The sequence below is a fragment of the Neopelma chrysocephalum genome, unplaced genomic scaffold, assembly GCF_003984885.1.
Source record: "Neopelma chrysocephalum unplaced genomic scaffold, ASM398488v2 Primary Assembly neopelma1_163, whole genome shotgun sequence".
In the NCBI taxonomy this organism is placed as follows: Eukaryota; Metazoa; Chordata; class Aves; order Passeriformes; family Pipridae; genus Neopelma; species Neopelma chrysocephalum.
In genome coordinates this window covers 169,591-195,818 of record NW_020897825.1, presented here as the reverse complement: position 1 = coordinate 195,818, position 26,228 = coordinate 169,591, and the positions used below count along the sequence as shown (strand labels likewise).

Sequence of the window (26,228 nt, the reverse complement as noted above, 5' to 3'; positions counted from 1 at the left end):
TCCTGGGTGTTGTGGGTTTGGGGAGCCCTGACTGACCCACTGCTGGGATGAGGGGAACAGGGAAAGGCCTGGGAAGGAGTTTCTGGTTCTAGAGCAGGGCTGGAATGACAAATAAGGCCCTGAATGAGGATAACACTGAATCCCCACTATGGAGCATCCTCCACTTGGGCCCTTGGCAGGGCAGCTGCCTCAGGGAAAAACAGCATTTAGAGAGCTTGAGGGGTTTATTATGCACAGGAGCTCTGGAGAGAGAACAGGCAGCCACATTCCAGGCTTTTCCCTGGTTTCTGAGGCCTTGGATTTGTGTCTCCTCAGTGATGTTCTTCTGTTGCTGTTGCAGGGAGCAGTTACACAATTACCTGCTTAATTCGATACAAAGAAGTTGCTGGAAAGACATTTGGAAAGTGACTCTGAAGCCCTCTGGCCTCAGCAGTCCCAGAGAAACTCCCCTGGGGTATTCCTATATATATATATATAAAAACCATATTTTTTATATATATATATATAAATATTCTTTATTTTATATATATTCTGTATTCTATATATTCTTTATTATCTGTTATATTTTATATATATTATATAAAAATAGATTTTAGATCTATAAATATATATTTATTTTTTTCTACATTTATAAAATATATATTGTATATTATATAATTATATATAATGGAATATAAATAATAAAGAATATATATATTTTTATATAAAAGCAAAGACTCATTTTAAGTCATGACTTTTCTTGAGTGAACAAAGCTATTTGGAGCTCCCCAGCACCATCACAGCAGAGGAAACTTCTCTCCTGTAGCAAAGCTGGGTGAAACATCTTGGGGAACAAAGGGGAGAGGCTCAAGGCAGTGGTGGAGACAGTCCTGGGGAGCTGCAAACATGAACAACCAGCCCTGGAGGTCCAAAGGGGCTCTTTCCCATTTGCAGGGGCTCATTCACAGCACATTGAGCTCCCCAGGGCACAGTGGGGCCTGTCCCTCTCCTCTCCAGGAGGCTCCTCACTGTTGTTGGGGGTTCAGTGGCCACCAGCCCAGAGATGTGGCCACCAGTGGCTCCTGGCTCCAAGATCCCACGTGTGACTCCTTTTCCCACCCTTCCCACAGCCAGTTGCCACCAGTCTGGCCCCAAACTGGTTCCACATGGTGGCACTGAAGTGCAGAGCCAAGGGGGGAACCTGCTGCCCACACAGGAGCTTCCAGGAGAGGCTCCACATCCTGGGATGCTGCTGGAGGGGATGCAGTGGGGACTGCAGGGGTTTGCAGTCCCACGTCCCCCTGCTCCCCAAGGTCATGGGAGAGCCCTTGGAAGGACCCTGCCCCAAAGGGGGCCTCCATCACATGGCAAAAGCAGGAGGGATGGGGAAAACCTCAGCAGTGGGAAGGAGCAGCAGGAAAGGCCAGAACTGCCCGAGGTGTTGTGTGAACAGTCCCAGAAACCCTTGAAGGAAGAGCAGAAATTGTCCTTCTGGAGGTTGTGTGAAGGGATGAGGGGAAGGTGAGGAGTGTCACCAGCCTGGAGACTGTGTGAGCCCTGAGTGCAGGTGAGGCCACAGCCCTGGAGGGACCCTCACCCTGTCCTGGGCTCTCAGTCCCAGTTTAAGGCTGGGGAGCCTCAATGCTGAGTCTCACACACTCAGGATTTGCCTCTGTCCATACAGAGAGCCTTGTAAAAGACAGAGTCATAAAATCACTTGGGCTGGAAAAGATCTTTAATTAGGCTCATTGAGTCCAGCCATGAATTCCCAACTGACATCATTCCCTGTGCAGGGAAGCAGCTGCAGGCACTGCAGCCCAATCCTGGGAAAGCAGGTGCAAGTACTGCAGGCAGCAACTTGACTCGTGCTATGGATGGGTTTGGCCTCCCTGTCGATCCTTCTCCCTGAGATTCTCCCTGTGCAGGTGGAGGTTCGTGGGATGGGGAGGAGAACAAAGCCCTTCACTGGTCCCGTGGTGATGTAGCCACAGGAAACGTGAGTTTGTAACTCCTTGTTGATGTTTTCTCTGCAGTGGTTTCTATTTCCTCTCACTCTCCTGGTGACCTCCTCCTGGGGGTTGTCCTGTTCCCCGGGGTGGTGTGAGGAGCCTGTGAGGTTCCTGACCTTGGTCCTGCAAACATTTCAGTGGAAGTTGTGTGAAACACCTGTGGAAATGAGGGAGAGAGAATGTCAGGGCCATAAATACAGCCCCAACCCAAAGCCTGGGTGTGAAGAGACAAGTACAGTGAGCAGCAGCTTCCCTGGAGCCCATCCTGCAGGAACATTCAGCCCAGCCTGGGTTTGCTTTCTGTCACATCCAATCAGCCAAATTCAACATCATGTTGCACAGAGAGGCTCGGGACAGAAATATGGGGTTTGTGTGGCATAAAAGACACGTAAAAACCCCTCGGGGCAGGAGGAAATGACTCAGCACAACAGCTCTGTCCCTTCTAATGGGATCTGTGCTTCAATCCTGCACTAAATGAGTGTCCCCATGTGCTCTCCACACTCCTCCCCCTCGTGCCTGGTCCTTAAAAGTCCCGACATCAGCCCGTTCATACAACTGCTCCTCACGCCTTGTGCCTCTCCCTGAACCTGCCCTGAGCTTTCTCCTGGCCCTTCTCTGGGGCTGTTTGTCCTGCTTTTCCCAAGTTCTCAACTTGCAAAGCCCCTCCAGAACTCCCTGGCTGATCCTGCCTTTCCAGGTGGCCTCTCCTCGTCGCTGCCCTTGGAGCTACATCCCTTCAGCAGGTCAGTGAAACCACCCAGCCCTCGGCTCTCTCTGCTCTCCCAACCACCAGCAGAGACCTTTGGTTCCCCTCTCCCAGCTCAGGGAACTCAGCAATCCTGCCTTCACTTCCTGCCTTCCCAACCTGGTGAAAAGAAACATTCCTTGCCTTTTTCCCAGAGCTCTGAGTTAATCCCAGCTGTGCTTCCATGCTCCAGGGCAGGTGGCATTTTATGTTCCATCCTCCCGTGGGAAATGTGGATGTGCATGTGCACAGCAGTTCCTTTCTCCTTCCTCAGTACACAAACAGCTTGAGGGGTTTTAGGAATGTTGGATTTAACTACAAATAGTCCGGACAGTTCAGCAAGGCCATGAGAGGTTCCTGCCTCCCAAGGGAGTTGGCTTTGTCCTGAGATGGAGCCAAGAGTCAAGGGGGGAAAAAACTTAATTGTGGATTAGGAATTACTGTTCCCAAATTATTTAATTGACTGATTTGCTTCTCTGGGCTTGGGCAGATTTCGTTTTGTGTTGTTTTGGTTCTTGTTACCCTGAGGCCTTTCCTTCCCTGGGCTCTCCATGTCAAGGAAGGTGTTAAGAAACTCCTTTCCATGGGAAGTGGGGCAGTTATTGGGATCTGTTTGTGGCCTTTGTGGACAGAGCTCAGCTCTGATAAGGATCAGGAAGTGACACTTCCTTCCTCCACACTGTACTTGGGTTGGATCCTGAGCCCTGCTCTGTGCTCATCCCTGGAGCAGCACAAAGGCTGCAGCACAGACCCACGAGGTTCATGGAGAGCTTTTCCAGCTCTGCACTTACAGAGAGGAACCAAACTGTGATGAATCTTTTTTGGGAGGACATTCAGCTCCTGGGAAACAGCAGGTTTGGCACTGAAGCCAAAGTTCTGAGGAGGAATCACCGTTTCATCCTGGGCTGTTAAAACGAAGGAGAACAAATCCACCAGTCACCACTAATTAATTTTATTTTGAAATATTTACTTGGGCTGAAGTAGTAGCTGCTCTTAAGTATTTAAAGGATTAGCTTCCTGCTTGTCTTTTGTGCCTGCAACCATTTATTTAAGCTGTTGCTGCAAATCGTGCTGTTAACCTGTCAGGAGAGGCTTTAACCTTCCTTCCCCTGTCAGTGGGAAGTGCCTGGTGCACATGGTCCTGCTGATGGGACAGGGAGAATTAATACACCCCCAGGCTGCTTCCTCAAGGAGGGGGAAGAAGAAATTAAATATGGTGATAATTGTCCACATTAGGATATTGTAAAGCCTAAGGAGGGGCTGTGAAAAGTTTAGGGCACATGAGCTGTTTGGAAATGCATCCCACTCCTGTTACCAGGGCAAATCATTCCCACCCCTCCTGCTGAGCTGCCAGCAGGCAGCAGCTCCACTGCACTCAATCCAGCAGCCTGACCTTCACTCTGTTTCTCAGACCTTCCTGCACTGTGTTTGGTGCAGGTGGTCAGACCAACCCACCCAAACCAGCTGCCCAGGGACAGTTCAGTCACACAGAGCAACAGATTCTGAGCTAAGGCCACGTTTGGCAAAGGGAATGTCAGTGGATCTAGAACAAATCCGTGAGGAGTTGAGAACTCACCTCAGCCAGGATTATTTCTTGCTCTTACACGCATATTTAGTGTAAAAGGGAAAGATTTCAGGTCCTTAAACCTTCAAATAGTAATTAGCATCACCATATAATTTTCTAGCAGTTGTTTTCATTAACATGTCGTTAGAAGGAGTCTGCCAGCTCCTATAATCCTCATTTCTCTTGTCTCTCAACACTAACAGTCCATGTCACAGCACGACTCCTTCCCTGCTATTTTGGGTGGTTCTTTTCCAGACAAATGTCTTATTTTCTCTGTATTTGATACTGCAGGTCAAGTGAATCCTCTCTGCCTTTGGTTGCACGAGAACAGAGGCAGGATTGTAACTCAGCCAGTGCAAATGTGCTCCTAAAAATAGGCCAGTGGATGGTCTCCAACTTCAGACACAAAAAGTGTGTTTGTAAAGGTTTCTCTTTGTTGTGTGGCCACATTTCAGATCACTGAGGAGACACTTCAAAGTTCAGCTCCCAAACAGCTCGTGGGTTAATCCTCCCACATGAAACAAAGGCAGCTCTTTGACTGGACCCGTGGTCGGATGTGACTCGGAGCACTCGGAGCTGGCAGCAGCTCCACTCGGGATTTATCATCCCTTTAGCAGGGTCAGTGCTCCAGGACACTGTCCCAGACAGATGTCTCCCCCCCCTGGGATACAGGCCAGGTCTCCAGAGGGAGAGGAAGGGCCACATCCCTTCTCCCAACTCTGCCTTAGGCATGGAAAACAATTTCTGGCCCCCTGCAAGAGGGGCCAGAGCTTGCAGGACACTGCAGTGACACTGTTTGGCACCAGTGATGAGCAGCAGAGGTGGCACTTCAGGCAGGGAAGGAATTGATTGATTAAAGGGCAATTTGGGGGGAGAAGTTGGAGTTCATTGTTCCAGGCTCTCTCTGGATTTCCTTTTTGTCCTTTCACCTCTGACTCTTGGCTCTCAGCAGAAAAGGGGTCGCTTGTCCTTCCTCTCTCTGACTTTGTTTGGGCTGTGAGGCCTCCAGGGCATGGCCTGTGCCTTCACCTGTGTGCAGGAGCCCAGTGGGGGAGCTGTGCCGAGTGAACTATAAATAGGAGCCTGTCCAGCCCTGTGGCATCCGAGCTTGCTAAAATTGCCTGCTCTGCACTCCTGTGACAAGTGTTGACTCAGCTGTCGGGGAAAGGAGGAACTGAGAAGTGTCTCCACAGGCAGTTCCAGCCCCAGGGCTCCCTGTTGAGCTCTGCTTTGGGCTCAGTTCTCCCTTTGCCTCTGGGAGTTCTGCTTTTTCTGTGTGTCAGTGACGATTCCTGGTGTCTGCCTGGTGACATTTGGGCAATTCAGTTTCAGAAGGACTTGTGGTGTCACCTATTTCACTCTCCAGCTTGTGCCTCAACACCTCGTGCTTTTATTTTGCCTTTAGCCCCTTTCTGGAGGAGGTTGACTCTGCAGCAACGTTTTTGTGCCATTCCTGATGTCACTGTGTGGTTTTGTCACTCTCTGCTCACACTGGGGATTAAATGAGTGACAGGGATAAAAGGAATGAGGAGGTCCAAGCCCATCCCTTCTCTCTGAGAAGGTCGTGGATGTTCTTTGGGAATGACTTTCAAGGGGGTTAAAGCAGGGATTGTTCCTGCTCTCACTTCTCTGCTGAGGGATGAGTGAGCAACCACGAGGGTGCTGCTGCTGCCTGTGCTTTGCAGAGTGCAGGACCTTCACTTGAACTCCCAGTGCAGGTGGCTGAAGAAAACCTCTTTTATTCTGTGCTAGAAAATTCTTCTAATGTACTTAAAATGATTTTGTGCACCATGTCCACACCCTGCTCAAAGCAGTCGAAGTGGGAATAAGTTGCTCTGGTCCTGCCTACCCACACCTGTCCACAGAAGCTGCAGTTTATGGACACAGCTTTGAACAGCCACACGTGAACATGACATGAGGTGGCAAATCCCAGCTTGTCTCCTGCTTGGAGACCATCCCTGCAGGTGCCACAGGCTCCATCCTGGCACAGAACACCAGGGTGAGTGTGCAGGCAAAGCCAAACCCTCGGGAGCTGTCAGCCCTGGGCTCCTGCAGAGCCTCTGCTGCTGCCACAACCGCTCAGAGGCAGGAGATGTGGCCCCAGCCACTCAGCATTTTGGCAGGACAACCTGGCAAAAAGGGAGCAGGGGGGATAAATGCATCCTGCTTTCCTGGGCCCCTCCTGCTCCCGCTCTTCCCGGGATTTAAGGGCTCTCTTGGCTAATTTGAGGGGCTGTGCTTTTGAGAAGAGGACTGGGAATGAACTCGGAGAGGTGACTAAGCCCATCTCCTCCTCTGTCTGACAAATCCAGGCTTTGTTCCTGACTCAGCAAATGCAATGTCATCCCTTGGGTACAGCCCTGAGGTAGCAGGCAGAACAGCAGCAAGGAAATCAGCCTCTCCTCCAGGGCACAGCTGTCCAGCTGAGTTAGTGTCACTGGGAGCATTCCTTATTGCCCTTCCTTCCTTGTATTCCTGCTAAAGCTGGGGTGAAAACCCTGTGGCCACTGTGGTTTGAGCACCACTGCAGGGAGCAGAGGAACCTGTCCTGGGTTGTTTGTACTGTCCTGGCTGCCAAAATCTCCTCTCCATTTACAAAATACTTTGCATATCCCAAGCTGAAGGAAGGTCTCCTCTCTCCAAAAGCCACAGAGGTGAAACCATCGTGACACGACCAGCAGGGACCCAACAGTTCTGCAACCAGGCAGATTTTTGTCTCCTGCTCACCTATTGATTTATTTATGATGTGAATTCAGGCAGCTGTAACTCTGCAGTCTCTGCTGTTTCTCCCCTGATATCACAAGCACAGCAGCACCTCTTGGATCTCTGGCTGAACCCTCTGTAATTTGAGTACTTGGCCCAAAGTGGCCTGAGAGCCTTGGACCAAAAGCTCTCTTTGCTACCAGGAGCACTTTGCACTAATTAAACTTCATAAAATTCTTCCTGCTTCCATTTTCAGATGACAAACTGGAGAGCTGAGCTCAGCTGACAGACCAGAATTATGTCAGTTCAGCTTCAGAAATCGTTCTGAGGAAAAAATACAGTTTTTCTCACTTTATTTCCATCTAACATTGGGGGGAACAGCAAGTTATGGCTGTTCCCAAAAGAAATGATAAATTCCTGTGGCTCAGGGAGCAGAAGGTGTTTCCCACTCAGGTGGCATTTTAACCAAGGGTTGTTCACTTGCTGTCCTCCCCCCAGAGAACAGAAAGCCAGGGTCTGCCCAGCTCAGAGTCCTCTTCCCTCCCCAGTCACCACTCCAGATTACAGAGAGAGAAGCAAAAAAATCACTGCTGGTGAGTTGTTAATTTTTTTGCCATATTTTGGGGAGCTTCCATTCAGCCCCGATGCAGCTGTTGAAATAGCAGGAGTTGCATTTTTATTTTGCCTAATCCACTAAAAGATGTTCCTGTTATCCACATCCATGTGTGCTGGGCTCTTCTTAACCTCTGGACTCCATCTGTGGGATTCACATAAAATATTGTTACTATGACGTGAGGCAGACTATTTTATTTTAAATTTAATTTAATTTAATTTCATTTCATTTTATTTCATTTTGTTTTATTTTATTTTTTTATGTTGTAAAAAACAAACTCAAAACACACTAAGAAAACAAGATGGGGGACTGCAAATGAGCTCTGGATCCCAGACCCAACCCAATCGAAGAATCATGAAATGGTTTGGGTTGGAAGGGCCCCATCTCATTCCAAGCCCCTGCCATGGGCAGGGATGCCACTCACTAGACACCACCCCTGGATGTGGAGTTCTGAGTTGGTGTTTTGGAGATCCAGTGCTCAGATCAACGATTCACATCCCAACTGAGACAACACTTGGGTTTAAAAGGGAAATTTTGAGCAAGAGACGGTGGCCAAAAACATTTCAGAGTTTAAATTTATGCCAGTAATGTCCATGCTGCACCTCAGGAAAACCCTGACCTGCAGCCCTGTCCTTCCCACTGGATTCCCAGAGAGCCATGAAAAAACAACCAGAATAAAACTGGTGTGCTTGGGAAGTGTCCTTACGAAAGATCCATCAGATTATTGCGATAGTTTCGTGTCCCTGGCTGTGGAGAAGGACACACAGCCTGGGCTGAAGGCTCAACTGCACTGGTGAGTACAAAGAGAGCAACTGGGATCCCAGAAAGCCAGGCTTACAGGAATTTAGGCCAGTTAGGGCAATTCCAGAAGAAATTGAGGCTGTATAGTTTTATTTAACACTGGATGGAGTGGGAAGACCGGCAGAAACCTTCTGTAGTGAGTAATTGTTTGGATGCAGCAACAGCTCAGCAGCTCAGGTAAATCCCTGAGTGAGCTTTGAGGAGCTCAGCTAATCCAGGTTAGATGTGGGATAGAAAGGAAAACAAAGGGAATGTGTCTTGGATCTCAAAGATCTGCACACTAAATGTTTAATGGCTGCTAATTTCTTTTCCTCGTGAGGGACGTGCACGTGGCACATCCTGCGGCTCCAATTCCAGCTTTTTTATGGTCCTGTGAGTCATCCAGGCAGAAAGTGACTGAATGCTTTGATAAATACCTAATTCTAATAACAGGAATCATATATGCCAATAATGCCCGGAAAATGATCCCTACTTCTGCAGCAGGACAGCGTGACAGCATCAGCTGGGCTCTGGTTCCCTGAGCAAGTGAAATGCCAGGGAATTTTCTCAAACTTTACAGCACAGAAGGTCACCTGGAAGGGAATTTATCTATTTAAGAGGAACAGTGGACTGGAAACAGCTTTACTGGACTTGAGCCTGTGGTTCCAGGAGGTCCAGCTGTGTCAAATTCAATTCTTGGAGCACTAAATCCACCTTTATCATCCTATCCCTGCTTGTCCTTGGGATTATCATGACCCCAAGGTCTCTTTATCTGTTAAATTCCAACGTGGCTGATGCATTTGAACTTCCCCCTAGCAGATCTCTCGCTGTACTACCTGGATTTGCCTCTGCCATCTTTCACCTGGGGAGGGCGGGTTGGAAAATTATAACCCTTAAAAATAAAATAAACAGAGCTGTGTCTCTGTCACTGATTTCTGAGCAGGGGGAGGGTGGTTTGGAAAATTATAATCCTTAAAAATAAAATAAACAGAGATGTGTCTCTGTCCCTGATTTCTGAGCATGGGAAGGCCTTGTAGGGAGACCAAATAGACACGATCCATCTTCCTGCACAAAGTCCTGTCAACAGCAAAACTGCTGCAGCCTTAATCAATCTGGTATTACTAAAATGCCCCTCACATCACTCTCCACCTGACCAGCAAAGGCTTTTAACATTTAAAAGCTGCACTAAGGCTCTGTATATGTTTGGGACAAGGCCAAGTATCGAATGATGCCGAGGGATCGATATTGATGATCTAGAGCAGCGCTGTGACTTGGCCCTGCCCTACGTGGTTCTCCATATGGTTCATTGGAAAACCTTTTAGAGGCTTAACAAGGAGAGCATTGCAGTGAACGTGGGCAAAAATGCACGAGGATAAGCACAAAGGCTCCAGGAGCCTCCTGGGGTCTCAGGTCTTACAGTAAGCCCTGGGGTTTAATGGGATCGGGTGAAACCCTCTGTGCAGGGAGGTGGGATGGAAGGGGTCGGACAGCTGTTGAACAAACACTCTGTAAACATTCCTGCTTGGCAAACACTGAGCAGACAGCCACGGTGCAGGCAAAGACCTGGAAGATCAACAAAGACCTGCAGGTCTGGGTGAAAAGCTGCACTGGAGCACAGTCAGTGGCAGGGCTTGGGGAACACAGGCTTTGGGATGCACAGGCTTTGGGATGCACTTGGGGCTGCGAGGGAGGAACCTTAATAAAATAACCAACAGGGTTTGGGGGCTGAAAGCTCAGTGTGGGTCAACATGACCTCAAGGACACTGTGTGAGGGAGCAGGGTGAGGCTTGTGTTGTGCTGTGGCGATAAGAGGCAGAGATTAGCAGAGGTGGCTCTGGGGGCTCGGCCCCGGCTTCCCAGAAAAGCCCTGAGCGGCAGAAGGTGCCGTGAGCTGGTGTGTCAGAACTGCACGTCCTGGAAAGGGCAGGAGGCAAATTAAAGCAAGTTAACGCTGTCAAAACCCATTAGGAAAGTCAGATGTTGCCCAGAGGGATGTGAGGGAGGCAGCGTCCAGTGCTGGTACCAGAGCACAGATGTCAGTGGTGTCTGAAGTCCCACCATGGGCTGGGGGGAGATTGTGTCAAATTTGTCCCATCTCCCTTCCAGAAAACTGTGGAAATCTCAGAAAAGTAGGATTGTAGGAAGAAGGATGTGGGTATGGTGGAGGTGTCATCTTTTGGGGGACTCAGCTTCCTCAGCCTCCTCTAGGATGAGAGGACGTGGTCTTATGCTGTGCCAGGGGAGGTTCAGGTTGGACATCAGGAAGAATTTCTTCACAGAAGGGGTGATTAGACATTGGAAGGGGCTGCCCAGGGAGGTGGTGGAGTCATTGTCCCTGGAGGGGTTCAAGGAAAGACTGGACATGGCACTCAGTGCTCTGGTCTAGTTGGGATGGTGGTGTGGGGTGATAGGTTGGACTCGATGATCTCAAAGGTCTTTTCCGACCTAATTGATTCTGTGATTCTGTGATTCTTTTGCTGCTCCTTAAGCTCACTTTCCTATTGTAAAAGTTGGATTTTTCTTAAAAAATAATAATGTAAAAAAATCCCAACAAACAAAGCAAAAACCCAAAACAAACCCCTGAGAGGACCAGGGCCACCACTGTGGTCCCTCCCAACCTTATACATTCCATGTTTCTGTGGTTCCGTGACTTGTCTTTCTAGGATAAACCCCTAATATGTGACTATAATTTGAGATATTCCAGAACCACCCAGACACAACCTTGGGATGATCCTGATGGAGCAGCGAGCTTGGACCTGATGCCCCACTGTGTTCCCTTCAATCTGACCCTTCCTGTGTGTCTGTGATTTGTGTCTTTCTAGGATGAACAGTTAATAAATCGCTGTAATTTGAGATACTCCAGAACCATGTGGATGCAATTCTGTTCCACGTGCTCTGGGATGTTCTTGCTTGGGCTGGACCTACCGTGGTCCCTTCCAACCTTATACATTCCATGTTTCTGCGGTTCTGTGACTTGTGCCTTTCTAGGATAAACCATTAATATGTCACTGTAATTTGAGATACTCCAGAACCACCTGGACACAACCCTGTTCCATGTGCTCTGGGATGACCCTGCTGGAGCAGCGAGGTTGGACCAGTGACCTACTGTGGTCCTTTCATCCTGACCCATCCTGTGTTTCTGTGACTTGTGTCTTTCTAGGATAAACCATTAATACAACACTGTAATTTGAGGTATTCCAGAGCCATGTGGATACAATCCCGTTCCACGGGGATGATCCTGCTTGAGCAGGAAGCCTGGACCCACTGTGGTCCCTTCCAACATTAGACATTCCATGTTTCTGTGGTTTTGTGACTCGTGTCTTTCTAGGATGAACCATTAATATGTTACTGTAAGTCGAGATATTCCAGAACCACCTGGACACAACTCCGTTCCACGTGCTCTGGGACCTTGAGGTCCCCCTTCTGTGGTCCCTTCCAACCTTACACATTCTGTGGTTCTGTGACTCCTGTATTTCAAGGATAAACCATTAATATGTCACTGTAAATTGAGATATTCCAGAACCACCTGGACACATCCCCGTTCCCTGTGCTCTGCTGGCCCTGCTTCAGCAGCGAGCTTGGACCAGATGCCCCACCGTGGTCCCTTCAACCTGGCCCATCTCCGACTGGTGCCTTTCTAGGGCAAACCGTTACCACGCCCCTGTAATTTGGGTTTTTTTATTAAGGAAACAGGAGAGTTTTCCCCCCGCGGTTTCGCCGAGACCCCTCCGCGCCGCGGGGCCGCCATGGCGGCCGAGCCCTGAGGGCGCGGGCCCGGCCATCTTGTCGGGGGGCGGAGCGGGGCCCGTCCCGCCCCGTGCTCTGCCTGCCGGGGCCGCCCGGCCCCGCCGCACTCGCCGCGGACGCCGAGGGGAGCGGGTGCTCAGCGGCCGCGGGGAGCGGAGCCCGAGGGGAGCGCTGCCGCAGCCCCAGCGCCATTGCCGCCCTCAGCCCGCCATGGCAGGTGAGCCCGTCCTCGCCCTCCTCCTCCCGCCGCCGCCCGCCCTGGGGGAGCAGCCCCGCGGCGCTGCCCCGCCGCGCTCTGCCCTCCCCGCCGCCTCCCGCCCGCTGGCAGCCCCGGCCCGGCCCCCCCAGCCCCGCGCCGCTCGCCCCGAGCTCCCCGCGGGCCGGGGGGTCGCGGGCTCCCCGCAGCCTCCACCATGTTGCCCGGCCGCGGTTCACCTTGGCCGCGCGGAGCCCGCCCCGTCCGCACCTCTGCTGCTCTGCCTTTCATTTCGTATTTCGCGTGGAAAATAAACCCTTCCCCGTTCGCTCTCCTGCGGGCTCGGCATCGCCCGCAGGGGCTGGGGAAGGGGCGCGGGGGATGCCCGAGGTGGCACCTGCGGCGGGGTCACCTGCCCGGCGGGGCCGCGGGGGGATCGGTGCCCGGCTGGGGTGTCGGGCGTTCTCTGCGTTCCTTTGACATCGTTATTTTTTTTAATTTGATAATTGGTTTTTTTTTTTCCTCCTTTAATCTGAAACAAAATGGGTGGCAGAGCCGTGAGCTTGCAGATGGGATGGAGAAATGCAGGTTAATTCTCCCCTGGTCCTGAAGGGGTGGCCTCGCTCTTCCCTGATCCCGTTCTCGTGATACGCTTTAAAGGGTTTTTTTTCCCCTCCTTTTAATTATTTGTATGCCTTTTTTTTCTTTCTTTCTTTTTCAGTGCACATCGAGGCAGTAAATATTTCAATTTTCTGCTTTTGACTTGCGAGCCACGTTCGATATCATGTGTGGTTTTCTTTTGTTTTAAGGTACATTTTGGGTAGAAATAAGTGATGTATGTAGCTCAAAAAAATGCCTGAACAAAGCTTGTTGAAAGCCTTTGATTAGATTTCCTCACTAGAATAACAACTAACAACCATTATCATTCATTCCTGTTATTAGTGGCTTTTGCCTTTTCTCGGAAAAGCTGGGAATGAGGCAGAGGCTTTACAGTTTCATTCTTATCCCTTCATTTTGGAGCCGTCGGTGTCATGTTGGAGACGGGGGAGCCCAGCCCTGGGGACAATTTGGGTTCCCCTGGCCAGGTGAGTGCAGGCAGGGCTGACCCCAAAGGCAGCAGCAGCAGCAGAGCCAGTGGAAGATTCTGGCAGGGAAGGGAAATCCCCAGATGTGCTTTAAGACAAGGTAAAGACCTTGCCTGTTAATTTTTTCCATCTTATCATTTCCCTCACGCAGCTGACTCTCACTACAGTTGAGTGCCAGGTAAATACAAGGCTTCCTGTTGCTGATGAGCTTTATTTTTCAATAAAAACACCAACTGCTGTGTTTTCACGGGGAGCTTGATATGTCTGTGTGTTCTCACTGCAGCACAGTGCTGCCAGGCTTGAGCAAGCTTTAAATTACCCAGTTTAAGCTTACAAAGTAAGCTGGTTTGGGGAGTGCTTTTCCTGGCAGGTGGAGTTTGATGCAGGCTGTAAAACGAAGTGGAGGAGCAGGACAAATGCTGGAGTGATGAGCTGCTGATGAGCTGCCCAGTGCCAGAGCCAGACTTAACTGCACACCTTGATCTGCCAGGTGATTTCACTGAATCCAGGATTATTGCAACAAGTAGCTCAGGTTAGCAAACTGGAAAATAATCCTGGAGATATGTAGAACAATTGGATTAGTAGTTGATGAGCTCTCACCACCCCACTCCTACCTCCAGTCATGATCCACATAGCTGGAAATTAGAGCAGTGTTAACCTGGAGATACACTGAAACAAATTCAGCCTTGGGCGAGCAAGGAGGTTTAAACAACCCCCGAGATTTTTATCGTGGATTTAAACAAGCCTCTGGCATTAGTAAAAATGCCAGTAGGACTTAAAAATGTCTTGTCAGAGCCCTGGGGATAAGAGGAGTTAACACTGGGATTCTCAGGGGTGTGTTGTGCTCTTGCTGGGCCTTAACAGGCCGCATTCATATGGTTTAAAATCCATGGCAGTCTGTCACCGGGCTGGAAACCCTGCCCTGAGCCAGGCTGAGCTTTGCTGAGCTGCTCTCTCGAGGCACGCGGCTCTCACGGAAGGAGCAGGGTGGGAAGGAGGTTCTCTGAGCACGGGGCTGTTGCTCGTTCTGCATCTTCAGCACGGAAATAGATTGGAAGGAAAAGCAGCTTTTCAAATGGGATAATTTGGGCCGCAGGTTGATGGGTGTTTCCTTTGAGGACAATTTAAACAGTCCCCGTCCATCACCCCCTCCCGGCCCTGCCATGACCCCCTCGGAGCTGGGACCCCTGCGTGGCTGCTCAGTCAGGGATTAGCCCATAAAAACATTGTGTTTGTATGGAAAACCACATCTGGGGAATTTTTACCTGCTCCTGACCCTCCCTGAGCCCAGGTAGATCTCAGTGTACCTCCCTAAATCCGTACTGGGTGGAATCTGTGTGTGTGTGGGGGGGGGGCTTTTTACAGCTGCTGAAATGAGCATTTCTGTCTTCTGTCCTTCAGTCTAACAGGGAGTTGAGTTCCAGTGGAGAAACGAAAGTCGTGTCTTCGCTGGTATTGTTTGGGTGGAGAATCTGTTCTTCAGGGGGAGCTTGAGATAATGGCAGTGTTTGAGGATTATATTGGTTTTTTCCTGAAAGAAAACTTTAACTGTGGATTTTCCCCACGTCATTTAGAAGACTCGTTCGAAGATGCTGCATTTGTATGCAGTTGCCATTTCAAACGTTTTCTGCCTTCGATTCTGTCAGTATGTTTTGGTTTTTCATTGATTTTCTTCCTGGTGTAGCCAAATCTGCCGACTTCCTCCGTGTGCTGGGCTGTCCTGTAGTGCTGTGTGGCTTTGTTGTGCTGTGTAGGTTGATTGGAGACCATTGAAAACTAAATGGGTGTAACTTCACCCATTCTCGGTGTGGATTCCTCCAGAAGGGGCTGTTAAACTGCTCTAACGACCTGGTCTGACCTGCAGCATTTAACCTCTTCCAGTCCCGGAGTGCAGGGAAGCCACCTGGAACACCCTTGGGTGACAAACTGGTGTCCCACCCAAGGGGATTTTTGGAAGCTCATTGAATCAGGGAATGGTTTGGGTTGGAAGGGACCTTGAAGTTCATCTCATCCCACCCCCTGCCATGGGCAGGGACACCTTCCACCAGCCCAGGTTGCTCCAACCTGGCCTTGGACACTTCCAGGGATCCAGGGGCAGCCACAGCTTCTCTGGGAATTCCATCCCAGCCCCTCCCCACGTGCAGAGGGAGGAATTTCTTCCTGAGATCTTGTTTGGCTGTAGCTGTTCTGTGTTTGTGTGGACCACGCTAAGAAATCTCAAGCCCCGAAAGTTTCTGTGGGGCCATTTCTTCCGTAGATTTATTTTGCTTCCAAACACTTTAGCATTTGTCCTTACTGGAGAAAAAGCAGATGGCTGCACAGAGCCCTTGTTCTTCCATTGAGGATGATGGTTTATATGTGGCTGGAAAAATGTATTTTTGTATCAAGTGTTGTTTTTTATGAAGCCTTAGTGGTCAGGACACTGACTGACAAATTACAGGGGGGTTTATTTTACTTAAAAGCTGCAGGAAAAAAATATTGACAGTTAGGATGAGTAGAGAGATGTGCTCCATGATGTAGGGAAGGCAGGAAGAAAACAGATGATTCCAGTGGAAGCTCTTGCTGTGGTCCCCAGCATTCCCAGGGGTGAGGTGTGTTCAGGCACTGCCAGCCTGGTGGGGCTGCACTAAATATTTCTGTCAGTACCAGGGAGCACATTTGCTTTATGGCCAAATGTTTTCACTTGTTGTGAGCTGTCTTTTCTTTGATGGCAGGAAAGAAATGTGATGGTGTTTGGCTGTTTTCAGGTTATGGGAAGGAAATGTTTGCTGTCTGAACGTTCTGCTGGAGATGGATCTAAATGGAGATTTCTTGCCACGGTAATTTGGTCATGAAAGGAGCAGAGCTACTTCCTTGGAAGGGGAACTGGGGTGTTGAGACATCGCTGGCGCTTGGTGGGGGAAGGAAGGAGGAGGGAGAACCCGTCTGCTGGTTCAGAAACCTCCTGTTCGAGTTTTATTTCTTCCACTTGACCGTTTCTGTTGCCAAACAGCAATACAAGTGTGTGTGGCACCAGGCATTCCACGTGCCTGGTCATGCACGACCTGTCCCCTGTGGTTTCCTAACCCGAGGTGCTCCAGAGGGCTGATGAGCTTATTTTTTGGTCCTGAATGTTGTCATCAGTCTCATAAATAGTGACTCATCCTTCTCCCTGTTCTGCACAGAGCTGTGACTCTCTTCCTGGCTGTGCCGTGGCCCCAGAGCAGGGTTGGGCTGCTGGGCTTGGAGAGCTCTGGGATGGTTTTGGGAAGGAGGAATTGGCCACCAGGGTCCCAGCCAGGCTGTGCTGGGAGTCCCAGAGCAGGGTTTGGTTGTCTCTCCATCCTGTGTTGTGGGAGAGGATGGAAATTGTGTTCCTGTCCCACAGCTCCTTTGCTGCAGAATGACTGGGCTTGAGGTAATCGTAAAACTACTATTTAATGGGTTTATAATTAGAAACTCAATGATCTAAATCTCCCTGTGTCTCAGTTCTCAGGCCAGAAGATGCAAGTGCTGGTTTAGGGAGGGGAATGCACTTAACCAACCAAGTGTCTGCTCTTTTTAAAATTTTATTATTATTTTTAAAAAGCGGCTTCAGGACAGAATAAACATTGTCCTATTTTGGTGAAAGGGAGTTTCACCAGAGTTCCTTCTCACCACATTCAGGCAACCAGGATATTTTACTCCTCCCCCAAAACCTGTGTTACTGTAATAATATCGATGTGTATTGGTAAGAGAGTTACACGGAGGGAGGGCACGGAGGGAGGGCACGGCTGGGCTTTAACTTGCGTGTTTTGGAGACTGACCCATCTCTCTCCTCGGAACGAGGGATGTTTTCATCTTGTACTTGCGTCACCAAAACGCCTGAGAAAACAAGCTTTGTCTGAGAGTTGTATTTTTAGGAGCAGATGTGAGCAGAGGAGTCCAGTTGTAGTTGTGGAGGAGGAGCTGAGAGTGACCGCAAGGTACCTGGGAGTGTCTGAGCTCTGAAAGCAACAACTGAGCTGGTTTATGTGTGTTTGGATTTATCCAGCATTTCCCTCTTATCTCCTCAGTGATAAACGGGACTGTTTAAATTTCTCACCCACTTTACACTTGCTTTAGATTAAAACTGCCTGAAGGATGAGCTGAAACGAGTCTAAATGGTGATGGGGGGGTTGACTCACCATTATTTAGTTTTGACTGTTTGGAAATGTTCTGACTCACTGAACTGATGTCGACTGGCTCAATGTCCCCCAGTTTGCGATTTGTTGTCGGAATTTATTTTTAAATCAAACTATTGCAGGGCCTGTGGCATTGCAACAGTTGGCTGAAGCACTTTGGGAATGCCTGGTAGCAGGAAAGTAAGTGAAAAGCGACTTCAAGGGGGGGTTTATGCCCTGACATTCCTGGGCATTAACCTCGGGTGGGGAGCTTGGAGTCCTTTGGGCTCTAAATGGAGCGACACATTTTAATTGGATTTACTCCTGTTTTGCATGGCCGTGAAATGGCAGCCCAGGGCAATAATGCCCCTTTTAGTGGTTTGCTGGCTGTTACACACCCGGGAGATTGTAAAAGTTAAGAGAATGAAGTGCAGCTTTAATAGGGAGGTGCCTTAAACACTAAAGCTCTCGGCTGTGTTTATGTGCTGAGGTGGTTAATGTGCCTTTAGTGGGTTTATCCCACTTTTCCAGCTCTCTGCAAGTCCTGTTCACCTGGTGTTAGCAAAGGGAAGGAGATGCTGGAGATCTCTGACCCCCAGAGTCTCCATCAAGCACGTCTTTGCTGAGCACTCTCTGCTCTAGCCCAGAATTCACCCTCTGAAGGGTTTCTATTTTTACTGATCTTACTCCTTTTATCTCTTACCTGGCTGCTCCTGTATTGAAGATGAAGCTCAGTGGTGCTGCTCTGCTGTGGTTTTCAAGCAAATAGTGGTTAAATGTTCTGAGCAGCATTCAAGGTCACAGAGGGGATCTCAGACACGTGACTGTGTCATGACTTTCACTTTTTATTTAGGAGCTTGGAAGGGGAATAAAATGCTGCACTGCAAAGTTTTTTTGTGTGCTGAATGAAATGCAACTGTCTCAGGGCTAATAGCACTTAGTGGACTGTGCTGTGGGAAAGTCTAAATTTCCATGGAGTCTTTGAATCCCTATGACAGGAAAAAACATCATAAATTCTAATTTTGCTCTGTTTATTACTTTCCCTTTGTGTGGAGAATCCTGCATTCAGCCCCTCACTGTGCCTGAGCAAAGGAAGCACATCCTTGTTTTTGCAGCCTCTAAAGCACCAACTCTTGACAGGTTATAGCAGTTTTTTCTCCCCCTCTTTTTAAAATTTTTATACAAAATGAATTGTTTCTGAAAGTTCACTAAATATTCCTGATGCAAGAAGCATTTGCTTGGTCATATTTTAACAAGAGTGGGAATTTTGATAGAAGCTGAAAGACTGTTATTTCCTGATGAGCATTTCATCGTATAAAGGCAAAACCTAGAGAATAATTGAGACTGACAAGAAAAAATTGAAGATGCAGGTCTGGATTCCGTAGGCTCAGACTGCAGGACATAATTGCAGTATTTTCATGCTGTTCTGTGTCCTTTCATATATGGGAAGAACAACAGTTACCAGTAATTTGCTGATATTGGATGTATTTGCTTCAATACCATTTCATTTTGTGTGGAATTTTGGGAGGTTCTGCTGAGCAGAATCATTATTATCAGTATAATTTTACAGGGCTCTGGTCTGGTTTATTCAGCCTTTTAGACACTTTCTTATCTGTAGTTTAGTTCAGCTGACTAACAGATGATTTTAAAAGTCAAATAAACCATTAAATGGCTGGATGAGGGAATGGATTTTGGTATTTTTAATACCCAGGTGCTGGGGGGTTGTTGTGGTACAAGTCAGGATGTTTTCCTTGTCCATCTGTCCTGTTGGCAAATACCAGAAAAGGCAGAGGACGGGGGGACTGAGCTCTTTTGGAGTTGTGATCCTGCTCATAAAAACAGATGTAAAAAGCCACCCCTGCAGCAGGGGAAGAAAGAGCTGCTGTGATGGGGAGCCCTGGTCCTTGTAAACATCCCCTGCTAATGAGCTGCTCTGCCTTGGAAGGGATCAAACACATCTAATGCTTTTCATGGAGATGCCTAATCAGGCACAATCGAATCAAGCAAAGCTGTCAATTAAGCCCTTCTATTAAATTTCTCAGAATTATTAGAGCTCAGTATTATCTGAGCTCTCCTCCTTGGCTGTTGGGGTTTGGTAAAGATTTTATGATCAGTTTAATCCCAATTTTGGCTCTCTCTTAGGTGCACTCCATCTGCATTGGGCTTTTCTCCTCATTATTCAAAGGGCAAAATGTGTGCTGAAATCATATTCCTCCAAACAGCAGCAGCAAAGAGACCTTGCATTTAGGCAATGCCAATTAAGGAAGGATAATTGAGATAATTTTTTAAAAGCAGTGCTGTACACACATCTGCCAAAGAGCCCTGAAGGTGAAGCAACCAGTAAGGTACAATGTTAAACCCACAGTAAATTGGCCAAGAAAGGATTGATTTCCCGTCAAAAATCACAAAAAAGTATTCCACTAAAGTTTGCTTTTTTTGGACTTCTTGTCCAAAAAAAGACTTGGAAGTCTTGCTGAAAACAAAAAGTTTTCCTTCAGTAAACCATACGTTGCATAAATATTATTGTAAGTACTGTGAACTCTGCTAAAATATTATAATTCTCTGTGCTTTCCCTGAGCAGTCAGTTCGGTGTTGAGAGCACTGTTCCACTTCTGTCACTCCAGCTGCAGAATTCACTTGACCTCTTTTAACAGTCCTGTTGCTGGGAGGGATATTTAAATGCATTAATATATATTTAATGCATTCTTAATTACCCTCTTACGCAGGGAGGAAAATGTTCAAAGGCACTGAGCTGAATTACCTCCCCCATCCCCGCATGGTGACATGGGGTGACATACAGGTGGGGTGGCAGCCGGGTGCCAACAGGTCCTGGGCACCTCCTGCTCCACTGATAATCCCTGTGGATCTGGGGATGGATCACATGATGTACAAATGCACATTTATAAGGAGTTGGTGCTGGTTGCTGGGAATGAACCACTTCCACCTGAGCCTGGCTGGAACAGGGAATCACCCAGCAAGCCTGGCTGAGCACAGGCTCCATCAACACTGCAGGCTCGTTGGGAAATTAATAAATTAGTAATTGGTTGGCTTAACGTGTGGGAATCAAGTGCAGGGCTGCTCACAGTTGTTTGGTGTGTGGGCAGGGAGGAGGGAGGGCTGGGCTGGCTTTAAAGTCATTAATGGTAATAATGACTTCATTTTTCCCTGTGGCTGTGGGAAACCAAGCTGTACTTGGGGGCCAAAGCCCCTGGGGCAAACAGTTGGTCAACAGTTATACCAGCAGTGATATTAGCATCTATTATTGGTAATAAAATGAATAATAGCACTTGGTATTGATAATGTAATTCATAATAGCACCTATTATTGGTAATATAATTAATAATTGCATCTATTCTTGCTCTGTGGCACCAACAGATGATCTGCTTGTGCTCTGCCTTTTACCAGTTCCATCTGAAAATGATTCTTGTGCCATTTTGGGGTTTGGCTCCATGTAAAACTCCAGGGGCTCTAAATCCCAGCGTGGTGACATCTCCCTCTGGGAAGGGCTCGGAGCAGCTGTGCCAGGATTGCACTCCCAGCAATCTTGGAGCCAAAGGACACCTTTCCTGCAGAACTGAGGGGACTGGGAACACAGCAAAGCACAAAAAGCACGTGGAAAACTCACACTGACTCTCCCCCTCAGCGCTTGGAAGCCTTGAAACATTTCCTCTCCAAGTGGTATAAATTTGCTGATTATTCCCAGGAAAGATTTGGAAGTAATCTCGAAGGAGTGAAAGTTCACAGAGCAAGGAGGGCATAACTCTCCCAAGTGGATAATTAAAAAGAAAATTAAAAAGCGTGCTAAGTTGAGATTGACTTGTGGCCATGCTTTGAAGATTAAAAGGGCTCTTTTCCTCTGGGGTGCAGGAGGTTGGGGTTGATGGGAGCTGCTGGAGCACTTGGGCAGCACTGCAAAGCGGCATTTGCTGTTTGCTTCCTGAACCATGGAAGAGATCCCAGGATCACTGCTCAGAAATAGGGATATCTGCTGTTTTCCTGCTTTTTTAAGACACTTAGTCTTGCAGCTGGAGTTTCTTAACCTGCCTGCTCACGGTGCAGTGCAGGGAGATTTTGAGGCATCCAAGCAATTGGTTTATTGAATGCAAAACCCTGTGAACGACTTTGGGTAGAAATGTTTTGCTTTCAGAAAATGAAAATAACGGCAACTTCAGCAAAAGGATGGGACTTGCCACGTTCTTTGCACGGCCTGTAGCAAGATCAGTCTGGTGGATTTTTCTGTGCAGCCCACACTTTGGAAAGTATTAGCACCAAAATGGAGAGGGAAAGCAGAAATGGGAGTGTGCAAACGAGGTGGGAACAGCAGTGGAAGGGTCCCTGCAGGTTGTTCCAAGCCCCATCCAACCTGGCCTTGGACACTTCCAGGGGGATCTGGGAATCCAGGAAGGTGATGATGCCTTCAGAGCAGCCACCTCTCATGGTGCTCTGTTGCCCAATAAACAGGTTTTCTTTTGTCAGTTCTTACAGAAAAATGATTTGAGCTTTTGCCTTTAATTCCCAGCATACCCCGAGGTCCAGGAAAGACGTGGGAGTCTCACTTGGTTTCTGGATGTGGTGAATACAGTAGCAGGTCCCAAGAAGCTCATTCCTTCCCCATTAATTTTGGAAGTGCTTTGATCTGTGCCTGTGGAGTGCAGGGCTTTGGCTTCACTACCCTTTTGTTGTTGTTCCTCCTTGAAAATGATGCCTTACTTCTTGCCCAGAAATCAGCCACAGGTATTTTTAAAGGCCCTTCCATCTTGTAATTAGTTTTTTACTTAGAACTGTTGGTCTGCTTTGAACATCTGAGTTCCTCTTACAAGGGCTTAAAAAGACACAGTTGCAGGAAAAGTTCTAATAAACACTGCAGCAGGAGCTGGGAATGAATTAGGATTTTAAGAACAGAAATTGGGGCACGAAGCTGGAAAAGTGGGATTTGCCTGACATGGATTATCCCTGGGTGTCCTTTCTCTGGGAGACAGGGATGTACATTTGGGTGGGTGCAGTCAGGTACAAGGGGGGATGTGTCAGTGACTGTGCCTCACTCCTGGAATTAACTGGGAAGCTTTCAAAGCAATTACAGTAATTCTTGCTGTATATTTGATTATTCAGCATTAGGGAAGAGCAGTAGATGGTTTCATATTAAAGCAGATCTTCTGGTAAGTGCTTTTCCAAGGAATTTATAATTCAATGGATTTATAAACATTGCTCTAAGATCAAACTTAATAACTTAGTCTTAGTGCTGCTCCCAGTTGTGGGTGGAAGTGGATCTATTTATTCTGCTGTGTGTGATGCTATTTTCTGTGTTTGCTGTATTATGTTTAGTGTGTTCTGGAGGACGTTCATGGGAGGCTGCTGATTAAATTGAAGTGATGTAAAAGATTACATATTTGCTGGGGCTTTGGGAGGAAGAACACTTAAATTAGGAGATTTGCTACAGAAACGTAATCAGGAGACTCATTGAGCTGTCAGGAGTGAGGCCTCCTCCACCTCACCCTCTGGATGAGACAGGATGTTCTTCCAAGGAAGATGTGCCTCTCCTGACAGAGTGTTTGTGAGGCATCTGCCAGGCTGGGGCACTGAGATCATGGAACAGTGTTCCAGGGACTGCATCACTCCTGCCTTTCTGGGAAGTGTTTTTCTTGTTCTTACCTGGCCAGATGAAGGTTCACAGGAGGGATTTGGTTTCCAGGTTTTGCAGTGACTGGGTCACATCATGGTCAGTTTGGGTGATGGGAGATACCCATTGTGTGCCACCCCTGTGCAGAGTTGTCAGTGCAGGGAACTTCAAAGAAGGATTTTATCCTGCCTGAGCTCTGCAAAACTAGGGAAAATATCCTCAGAATAAATATTCCAGCTCGGAACATTGTCAATACTTCACCAATGTGTGCCTGACAGCAAACATAATTTGGCTGGAGCACTTGGAAATGTTGGTTCATCCTCAAACTGAACACTGGGTATCTGAGAAGAAGGCAGAAAAATGGATTTTCTCATAATAATCAAAGTGAACTCCTCCTAGGAGTAACATTTCCAAGCAAGAGAAATGTTCCTTTTTGCATTTCCGATATTAAGCAGGTGATAAAAATGATGAGTGGCTGTGTCTGATCATCACAACAGAGCTCCCTGTGCTGAAGGAGAGCGAGATAAATTGTCTGCTGTGATTTCAATAAACACAGAGAGCTCTCAGCTGTTTATTCCCACCTGTCACAGCATTTTGGAATTTGAAGCTGCACTGTAAAATACTCCAGTGCTTCAGACAGTGGAGTTATATCTTGAATTCACCTCGAGTGTGGCTGTGATCCAGTGTGAGGAATTTTAACCCCAAACCCCACGAGTAGATCTGTCCCAATATTGGTCATGGAAGCTGGGATTGAAGTGGATATATCCAGATTAGTAGGTGGTTTATTTGACTTAAATCACTGAGTGTAAATGCTAAGTAATCAGAAATAAATCGTTGGAATGATGAAATTCTCCTCTCACTGGTGATGAATTTTGGAGCGATTAGTTTTAATTGCAAGGTAAATAGACAAGTCTTCTTTAATTGGATGCTTAAGTAATGTTAATTGCATTGAACTCAGTTATACTTTGAACTGTGATATTCAGAGCACGAAGCATTTGAGTGGCTGGCATTGTTTAATCCAACTATTAAAAAAATTCTGGGCATTGGAGTAAGAAAGCAGAAGTCTTTTTTCTTTCAAAACCTAAAATTTTTCTCTTGCCATTGATCACTTAGTCCTGTGGCTCCCTGTGACCCATCAAATGCCTTGAATCTAAAATCATTCCCAGCATATTCCTGAAGAGTGTCATAGATCAGGGATCTTCAAGCGATGTGGGGACCTGCAGTCCAGCAGTTTGTGTTTTGGGGTCTTAAGATATGATGATGCTTGTGTTAAGGGCTGTAAAAACTCTCCATGTCGAAATTTAGATGTTTGTGATTGCGAAAACACTTGGAATTTGGGAATTTGGGATGAAAGAGCAAAGGGAAGAATCATTGGAACAGCAGCAAGTGGAGGAGGAAACTTTTCACCATCTCTGCAGTGGGGATTAAACGCTGGAATATCCGTGTGTTTGTGTGTGCACACATTGCATACAGTGGAGATCCTTGGATTCCTTCCATGGATCCCAGCGAGGGATGAACCAGGGGCCTTGCCCAGGACACGCTCCCAGTTCTCCCTGCCCTGTCCAGGCGTTGGTGCTTTGCTGCAGGAACGAGCACCCTGCGATTCCTGAGCCGAGGACGAGGGATGGATCCCAGCTTGTGTTTGGCTGCCGGGGCAGCTGGGGGGCTGCACAAATTTGGGTGCAGAAGGTGTGTTTCAGGTGCAGAAGGTGCGTTTCAGGTGCAGTGAGCTCAGCTCTGCCCTGCAGCACCACACCTTTGGCCAGCTCTCAGCTGGGTGCGAGGGGGGGAGTCACTGCCGGGACATTGGGGCAGGAGCTGCTCCTTGGTGCTGCTTTGTGGTGGTTTGCTCTGGTTATCACTTCTGTGTCAGTTGTAGACTGATGGTGTCTCGTGAACAGTGCAGGAGATGGTGTGTTTGGAGAGGGAAATCTGGTGAGGAGGTGGTGGAACTCGATGGGATCTTGGGGCAGGGGCAGTGATGGGGTGAATTGTAAAGTTCAGCAGCCTGAGACAGTGCTGTGCTCCCGCAGAAGGGAGAGAAGAGGATATGTGTGGGGAGGGACTGGACATCAATTATGGAATCATAGAATTGTTTAGGTTGGAAAAAAATCATCGAGTCCAACCATTCTCCCAGCACTGCCAAGGCCACCACTGAACCATGTCCCCGAGTGCCACATCCATGTGTGTTTTAAACACCCCCAGGGATGGTGACTCACCCATTTCCCTGTGGGTGTTCCAGTGTTTGACAACCCTTTATTTATTTTCTGTTGGGTTTGTTGTTGTTTCCAGTCTCTCACTTCTTCCTGTGTCCCTTTGCATCTCACCCCTCACACTGCACAGTTTTCCTCTGGAGAGGTGAGTGAGCCCAGCACGGTTGTGTTGGGTGCTTTCCGTTCCCGCCAGGTTGTGCATCACTAACTCTTGTCTTAGGGAAGAGCTTCGGGGCCTGTGACCTCTCCAGAACGTGGCTCCTGCTAATAAAAATATTTTCGTGCAAGTGCACAAGAGCAGCTCCTGGAGAGGAGAAAACCCCCGTCCCGCTCACAGCTGGGCCAGCCAGGCATGTAAATATTTACGCTGCTTGCATTTTGGGGGCTGGGATTTCTCCCTGCTGCAGTCTGTGAAAGCCTGGAGGCTCCCCTCGGGTTCGTGCTGTGCTCCAGGGCCCTTTGCTTTGTGTGAGCCTGGTGGAGCTGTGGAGGAAGCATGGAGTAACCAGGTGTGTGTGCAGTAACTGGGCTGTGTGTGCAGTAACTTTGTGTGTGTAACCATCTGTGTGTGCACTGTGTGTGTGTAACCATCTGTGTGTGCAGTAACTGGGCTGTGTGTGCAGTAACCCCGGGTGTGTAACCATGTGTGTGTGTGCAGTAACTGTGTGTGTAACCATCTGTGTGTGCAGTAACTTGTGTGTGTAACTGGGTGTGTGTGCAGTAACCCTGAGTGTGTAACCATCTGTGTGTGCAGTAACCCCACGTGTGTAACCAGGTGTGTAATGGGGTGTATGTGCAGTAACTTCCACGTGTGTAACCATCTGTGTGTGCAGTAACCCCGGGTGTGTAACCATCT

General features: G+C 48.2%; 1 protein-coding gene and 2 long non-coding RNA genes across 4 annotated transcripts in view; 2 read left to right on the top strand and 1 right to left on the bottom strand.

Moving 5' to 3' along the window:
* Window positions 1-1,789: 1,789 nt before the first annotated feature.
* On the bottom strand, window positions 1,790-12,743 carry LOC113976423. The gene is made up of 3 exons (XR_003537094.1): window positions 12,576-12,743; window positions 3,525-3,638; window positions 1,790-2,145 (listed from the first exon to the last, which is right to left on the bottom strand). It is a non-coding gene; the product is annotated as an uncharacterized LOC113976423 (long non-coding RNA).
* On the top strand, window positions 2,334-9,298 carry LOC113976422. 2 transcript variants are annotated; one of them, XR_003537093.1, is made up of 4 exons: window positions 2,334-2,731; window positions 7,499-7,593; window positions 7,701-7,791; window positions 8,267-9,298. It is a non-coding gene; the product is annotated as an uncharacterized LOC113976422 (long non-coding RNA). The 2 variants fall into 2 exon arrangements; XR_003537092.1 differs by having other exon boundaries at window positions 7,499-7,791.
* The window catches only part of SLC23A2 (solute carrier family 23 member 2), a 54,560-nt gene continuing 40,573 nt past the window's right edge, over window positions 12,242-26,228 (top strand). Inside the window, exon 1 of the mRNA XM_027701563.1 lies at window positions 12,242-12,357. The gene's annotated coding sequence lies outside the window, so the exon portion shown is untranslated. The remainder of the gene's footprint in view (window positions 12,358-26,228) is intronic.